General features: G+C 44.7%; 1 long non-coding RNA gene across 1 annotated transcript; it reads right to left on the reverse strand.

Moving 5' to 3' along the window:
• Positions 1–449: 449 nt before the first annotated feature.
• LOC113191005 (uncharacterized) lies at positions 450–7,389 on the reverse strand. The gene is made up of 3 exons (XR_003301851.2): positions 7,302–7,389; positions 6,868–6,986; positions 450–658 (listed from the first exon to the last, which is right to left on the reverse strand). It is a non-coding gene; the product is annotated as an uncharacterized LOC113191005 (long non-coding RNA).
• Between the last annotated feature and the right edge of the window lie 613 nt (positions 7,390–8,002).

Here is an 8,002-nt window from a genome sequence, read left to right on the forward strand (position 1 = left end):
TAGGCTGGGTTGCTGGGTGTAATGAAGCATGCTGAGCTGGCAAGACCTCAGAGAGCCAGCCCTTCCCTGAAGAAAGTGGCCCTGACCTAGACAGCTGAGTGACGAAACCATTTCCTTTCCAAGAGAGGCCTGGCAAGGGCCACAGGCTTTGTTCCCGATGCCACTCCCTACCCGGATGTGATTATGTGCATCTTGGGGCTCAAGACAGAATCATTTCCAAAAGGGAGACAAGGTGTAGATAATTATGGTTGCCCACACATTTACACTTGGAGAACTTTATGCTGCTGATGTGGATTCATTGATTTAATTCTTTAAACAACCTTATTAAGTAGGTTTGAGTACAATCCCTTTTGACAGATGAAGAAATGGAGGCACAGAGAAGTTAACTTCCCCAAAGGCAGCACAGGCAAGATTCCAACCCAGGAATGGACGACTTCTCAGATTACGCTCAACTCTCTGATGCAAAGTGGAGGCCTTCTTTCCGAGTCAGGAAACACACAGGATCAGGGAAGATCCTTGAAATATTTCCGTGTTGGATTGGGGATTCACAAACCTGAAGTCCGGTGTCTGGGGATGCTTGGCACGCTGAGCCCAGGCCTGCATCTGATGGGCTGGGGTTGTGGCTCAGTGGAAGAAGCCCTAAGTTCAATCCTCAACACTGCAAACAAACAAATGAAACATCCTATCCAGAAGTGTCATGGTACCCAGGCTCTCACTGGCCACTCTAGAGCCACTCTAGAGCCCCATGAGCCAGAGATGGCTCCAGTAATCCAAAAGGCTAACCAGGTCTTTGAGACAAGTGTCATACTGGACTGAAGCCTGGCTCGCCCCACAGAACCGAAAAGAATGGGAAAAGAGTAGGCACTAAGCTCTGTCATATCTCTGGGGATAGCTGGGGTTGTGCCTGCCTAGCACGCAGGAGGCCCTAGGTTCAATCCCCAGCACTGCAAAAACAAAACAAAGTCTTTATCTCTGGGCATTTGTCTGGACATGTTCTTGTCCATCTGGGCTTGGGCTGTGTTATAACTGGGACAACATCATGCTAGGCCAAAGCTCCCAAGACACCTTTCTATTTCTGGTCCATTGACATGCTCTGCCCCAATTAAAAATGCGTAACTTGGTAATATTACCGACACTAGCCCTGGAGCCAGGTTCCCTGGGTTCAAATTCTAGCTCTGCCATTATTATTTTTTTTTTTTTTTTTTAGAGAGAGAGGAGAGGAGAGAGAGAGAGAGAGAGAGAGAGAGAGAGAGAGAGAATTTTTAATATTTATTTCTTAGTTCTAGGCGGACACAACATCTTTGTTGGTATGTGGTGCTGAGGATCGAACCCGGGCCATACGCATGCCAGGCGAGCGCACTACCGCTGAGCCACATCTCCAGCCCCGTGCCATTATTTTTAAACTAGTGATCTTTTGAATTTATTTCAACTTTCTGTGCCTCAGTTTGCCTTTTGAGTAAAACAGGGATAACAGTGGTAATTTCCTCGGAGTGCTGTTGGGTGGACCATGAATTAAAGTATGGTCGTGGCAAATGTTCAGTCAATGCTGGGCATTATGGGCATTAGTATTGTGTTTGTGGTTGGTTATGTCATTGCCTCCTTCTTTTCTCAGGATAGTGAAATAAACTCACTGGCCACTGTTGTAAGCTATACACTGCTGGGTTATCATGTACACTTCTCTTTCTAGGCCCTCCCACTGTCAATCCTGTTACTGCTTTCCAAAGTGATCCAAGGAGAAACACTTGAATGGGACAGAGGTCTCATCACATTAGGCAAGGGGTCTTTAGGAAATTCCTCAAGGCCAATTTTCTTGATAAATTGAATGGGTCAACTTGGGAAGGCAGCCAAAGCTATTAATTTGTAACAGCTGCTAAGAAATCATGTCAACACCTCAGCATAGATCCTCTCTGCTGGGCATAGAGGTTAGGTTGAAAGTCATGAAACCTAAAAATAATTATTAGGCAACAGCATGGTAGGAGATTACTGGTGGTAAAATAAACAACCTTTTAAAAAATCCACCCCCCTTGGCTGGGTCTGCCTGGAGACTCTCACCTCCTTTTCTTAGATTGTCATGTCAGACCCCAAACCATGTCTTAATAGAACTTAAGGGCAGTACAAACCCATGTGCCTACTAAATATACGCTGTTGATGATATGCACCTAGGATAGAAAGTGAGCAAATTATGGGTGTTGCAAAGGAGAGTCAAGGTGAAGGGGTGCCTTATCTCACATCTGAACAAAGGAGTATATTTCCTGTGAGGTCTGATGAGAAAAAGAAGAAAAAAAAAAAAACCTGTGGTTTGACTCCATCACACAAAGTAATTTACAAGGGGTTCTGCCCTGTTGCAGCACTTTAAAGACCTGAGCTGAGCATTTGTGGTTTGGTTGTGCTCTCCAATTCTGGGGCTGATACACGCTGCTTTTAGTTCATGGTTCTAGAGTTTCCAGGCCTCCTTTGGGCTCTTACGTTATGGTTTCAGTGTGGCCACACATCTCCACTATTCAGGTGGAACAGCTCGCTGTAAGGGTATCCCCACAAAGAGACTGTGATAACTGCTACGGAGGACTGGCCAGGTGCCACGTGCAGCTTTTCTGCATCGGTTCATTCATGATGCCCACTTCACAGGTTCAGAAACTGAGGCTTCGTACAAGTCAAGTCATTGATCTAGGGTCACACAGGTAGGAAGGTGCAGAGCCCCGTTTCCCACCCAGGACAGTGTGGCTGCTGGAGCTGAGGGTGCTCATGCATCAAGTTATGCTGTCCGTATTCTGTCCTCTGTCTGCACTTCTATTTATGCCAGGATTTGCCCCTTTCCTCCCGCACAACTACCTAGGAGAACATCTCTGCCCTTCCCAGCCCTCGCCCTTCCCCCTCTGTTCTGCTGTCCCAACCATTTGGCCTCCAGCAGATCTCTCATCCCTCTGAAGTTTCCTCTGGACTACTCACCTTGGCCTTGAATTATGTATCATCGTGCTGCTATTCAAATGTTTTACTGCATAAACTGTCTCCCCACTAAATTACAAGTCCTTAGAAGTCAAGATCAGCTTCTTATCCCTCTCTGTTGCCCCTAGCCCTCAAAACCTAGAACTGTGCACTCAGTAGATGTCTATTAAGAATCTAAACAAAGAAAACTCAAGATAAATCTGTAAAATGGGAATGATTCTTGGAGGCTTTGTGCTAGAATTAGAGACATGGGAAGCACCTCTTGCAACACCTGGCACAGATTAGCTACTATCATTATCACCATCACCATTACTACATTCTAAACCTCCCATGGGAAAAGACTCCAGCAACTCAAAAGTAAAGGTCATGAGCACTGGCCTAATGGGTTTAGGGTGGAAAATTGCTGCATGAGATGATCAAAAAACCCTAAGCAACCCTTTGGGCCGCAATCTTCTGCGTATTACTATTTACCAGGTTTGGGGTTATGTTTTGTTTTTGCTGTGGCCACGTTGGAACCCCCGTGGTGTCTTCCTATGGAACTCAGTGTATCACCCGTTGCTGCTGCGGGGGCCCACTTTTCCTTTCTTTATTAAGAAAAGGAAACAGGAAATTCAATGTAAAACCCTCCGACGGTTAGAATCTCATCAAAGTTGTGAATTTAACCACACCCCCGCCAGGAAATGAAAGTACAGTTCTCACAGTGATGTTCCCTCGCCTTCTGTGGTGTTTTTTAGATCTGAATTAGATAGTGTAGATGAAAGGGCTGAACTCTGGGCAGTGGGCTGTCATCGGGTTCTTGTTGACTGGGGCATAGATCGGCACACAGATTTAATACTGTACAAATGGCAAAGGGACTTTCATTTACTCTATGTCAACTGTGACATCTTGTCAGATGTCACAAACTGGGGGAATGGAAATGCACTGGTAGATTCTGACCATTGATATGTTTGGGCTTACATAGTGTATTTAAAAACATTTTTTTTTTTTAGTTGTCAATGGATCTTTATTTATTTACATGTGGTGCTGAGAATCGAACCCTATGCCTCACACATGCTAGGCAAGCACTCTACCACTGAGCCATGACCCCAGCCCTAAAAAAAGTTTTTTGTTTTTTGTTTTGTTTTCTGGTACTGGGGTTTGAACCCAGGGGCGTTCAACCACTGAGCCCTATCCTCAGCCCTTTTTTATTTTTTAGTTTGAGACAGGGTCTCACCAAGTTGCCGAGGCTATCTTTGAACTTGGGATTCTCCTGCCTCAGCCCCTTGAGCTGCTGGGATTATGGGTGTACACCATCACACCAGGCTCACATAGTGTATTTTAAAATTTGCTTAAGTGGTCAACATTTAAAAACAGAGAAAGATGGACATGATGGCTCACATGTATAATCTCAGCTACTTGAGAGGCTGAGGCAGGAGGATTGCAAGTTTGAGGAACACTTGGGCAACACAGCAGGATCCATCTCAAAAGAAGAATGAGGAGGAGAAGAAAGAGGAGAAGGAGGGCTGGGGTATAACTCAGCAGTAGAGCACTTGCCTATCACATATAGGTGTGGGTTTAATCCCCAACACTACAAAAAAAATAAAAATAAAAACAGAGATTGCATACTTGCTCTTGTACACATATCCAAGCTGAATTTGCAGCCTCTGCAGCGGGGATGGGGGGGTGGGGGGGGTGGTGGGGGGGGTGGGGGGGTGGGGGGGTGGGGGGGGAGAATGGCACTGTGGCACTGTGTTAGGTCACATGTCTTGGGTTTGGTGCAGCAATCTACTGAGCTTATTTGCAGTATCTGCCTGTTCCCAGGAGTGTTCGAGATTTCAGACTTATATCTTGTGTACATGAAAGGTAGTCAGAAAACTGCTACTCCTGAGGCTCTGACATCATGTGCCTTACTTTTTCCTTTAAGTTGCATCCTTTACTTTGACCTATTCTTTCCTATATGGGTCTCCTGATTCCACATCGCTAGTCCTAGCTACCCTGGATATAGACATTGTTCATAATCTTCCCCAGCCTGCGCATAAGAAAAGTTTGCTCCTCTCAATCTCTATGCATTAAGTAGAGGAGACTTTTACTAGCGTTCTCTAAAAGTGGGTATGTAACAGAGGCCTGGCCAATCAGAGCGCTGCTTAATTCCTCTACCAGGTTATTGTCCCAGAGATGGGCACTTGGCTTCAGGGGAACCCAATGAGACCTTTGGCAGGGATTACTAAGAGAGGAGCCTATGTAGTTTTTCCAGTAGACTTGAACCTGGGAGCCCAGAGCCCTAGAGCTGCTGTCAGCCACCTTAACAAGAAGAGCCTTAGACTGGCATCAGCAGCAATCAGCACAGCAGGAGGAGAGAGTTGCTGAAAGATACAGAGAAGTGGGATCCTACAGCTCCTGGATGAAGCCTTGCCTGATGCAGACAACCCTGGGCTTTTCAGTGTCATGAGAAGCCTTTTAGGTCTCCTACTGGAAGTTAGTTCTTTTGCTACGAAAAAAGATAAGGTGCGCCACTACGCCCGCCTGTAATCCCAGCTGCTCAGGACACTGAGGCAGGAGGATCGTAAGTTCAAAGCCAGCCTCAGCAAAAGCAAGCCACTAAATGACTCAGTGAGACAAAATACGGCTGGGGAACTGGCTCAGTGGTCAAGTGCCTCTGAGTTCAATCCCCAATACAAAAAAAAAAAAAGACAGGGTGGGAGAGGGTGGAAGGGGTATACTTTTTAATCTACTTCCCAGATAACCCTAAAAAAAAGTTAATTAGCAAGTTTATTCTTCTTTCACTTTTTTCTTGTTTTTTTTTTAATTATAAAAGTAATATGTGTTTTTAAGCTCTAATAATCAAAAAGTAAATAATGCAAATAAAAAAGTAAGAACCCCCCACCTTTTCCCCTCAAGCTATTCTCTAGAGGTAACAAGAGGTAACTATGGTTACGAATAATATTGTTCAAAAATAATCACTTATGTTTATAGAGGACTTAGCGTGTTCCAGACACCATTGTAAGTACATTTAGCCTTTTCTCATTTAGCCTTTGTCTCATCCTATGATGATCATTTGTGTTCTACCGAGAAAGACGGTACGGCATGGGAAAGTTAAAGTTGTAAAGCTAATAAAATTTAAGAGATGTGACTCCAGAGCCCAGATTCTTAGCCACTGGGTTACTCTGCCAACAATTAGATGTTTAGCCATAAATATACATATTTAAACTACGGTAAGTTCAGGTTACATGTTCTCTTCACAATTATCCTCCTTTTTTTTTTTTTTTTTTGAAGGAGGAGATACTGCTGGAGATTGAGCCCCAGGAGGACTTTACCACTGAGCTACATACATCCCCAGCCCTTTTTCAAATATTTTATTTTGAGACAGGGACTTGCTAAGTTGCCCAGACTAAGCTTAAACTTTCCATCTTCCTGCCTTAGCCTCCCAAGTTGTTGGGATTACTGGCATGGGCCACCACACTCATCCTCACAATTGTCTGTCTTAGCTGACTGTCATCTTTGACATCACTTCATGTCACTTTCCAGGTAAGAACTTCAAACTCTTGTCTAGGAAAATATTTCTGGACACAGGTGATTTTCAGGGCTGGCAGCCTAACACCTGGAAGTTGAGCTGTCCCTAAGTCTCCAGTCGATGGTAACAACCTACACATCTGAGGCAGGGGGCAAAGGGACAACAGGTGACATCTGCCTTACCTGTTGATCATTGGTTGAGAGATGTCTATGTATTACCTGTTCCTTGAGGGCAGGGACTGTGCCTTAGTCCAGGTGTATTTCCAGAGCATAGTACTATGTGGCTGGCAGACCTGCCACAGAGTAAATGCTTTAAGGAAGATTTACTGAGTAAATTCATGAAGGAATCACTTGCTGAATACTTTGGGGCAGAAATGAGACTCATCCTGAGTCTGTGTGAGATGCTTCTAGCGCCTTGCATGTGACACAACTGACCTGGATTCACAAGCGTTTATTAGTGATGATGTCATATTGACGTTCGCGGAGGATTTCCACATAGCTTCTCTCATTCTTCTGCATTGAGGTAGATCCCACACCTTGCACATCATCAGCAGCTGGTATTGAAAGGGCGTATTAGGGGCTGAGGGTGTGGCACAGTGGTAGAGCACTTGCCTAGCATGTACTAGGTCCTGGGTTTGATTATTTAAAAAAAAAAAAAAAAGGCATATTGGCTACCACAGAGGTGGTCATCAAGTGGTGATTACAAGTTTGGGATCTGGAGTCAGACAACCAGGTTCAAATCCTAACTCTGACATTTACTAGACTGTGTGACATTGGGAATGTTACATATACCTCTCTATAATTTCCTTGGGTTATCTATAAAATGGGGAATACTCTGAATACGTACCTAGTAAAATTGTAAGAATTACCTGGGCTGATGGAGGTAGACCATTTAGAAGAATAATAGGCATGCAGTTGGCACTCAATAATTATTAGCTGGTATCCTCATTGTTGAAGAGCCCTGTTGTATGAGTTTTTTAAAAAAGAGATCAAATTAAATGAGGTATGAGATCCTGTAGAGCTTTTAAAGCTACCAATTTTGAAATATCGTACATGTTGAGCGCAGAATACACTGTTTTGACTTGCTCTCTTTCCTGGATGGGGTTCCAGTTCATTATTAGTTTCTTGGCAGTTCAAGTGCGTGCCTTTCTGAGCGAGGGTAACACTGCCTCATACACCTAATCCCTTTAATACCCACCCACTGTGTCCCCTCTCCTGCGCGTCATCGTCATGGGCTACAGAATCTTCTCTCCCTTTACCCTCAGTGGCCCCGAGTTCTCTCATTTGGGGGAGCTACTGCAACCACTGCAGCTGCTCTGAGATTGTGAGCCTGCCAACAGCCACCTGCCCCTCCCTGTCCCCCAGGCGTCACTCACGTCACTCATGCAGGCTCTTCCCTGTTCCCTCTCCATGGCAGGGGGCAGAATGTGTAAAAAGAAACGGCTTCAAATTCTGAAAAGTTCCCAGAAAATGCTAATTATGTTCCCACCTCTCCCATAGTCAGTTTCTTCCTGGGTTAATATTATTATTCTATGATCCTGGAGCAACTCTGAGAAGAAGATAGAGAATT

This window comes from Urocitellus parryii, chromosome 6, assembly GCF_045843805.1.
Source record: "Urocitellus parryii isolate mUroPar1 chromosome 6, mUroPar1.hap1, whole genome shotgun sequence".
NCBI lineage: Eukaryota > Metazoa > Chordata > Mammalia > Rodentia > Sciuridae > Urocitellus > Urocitellus parryii.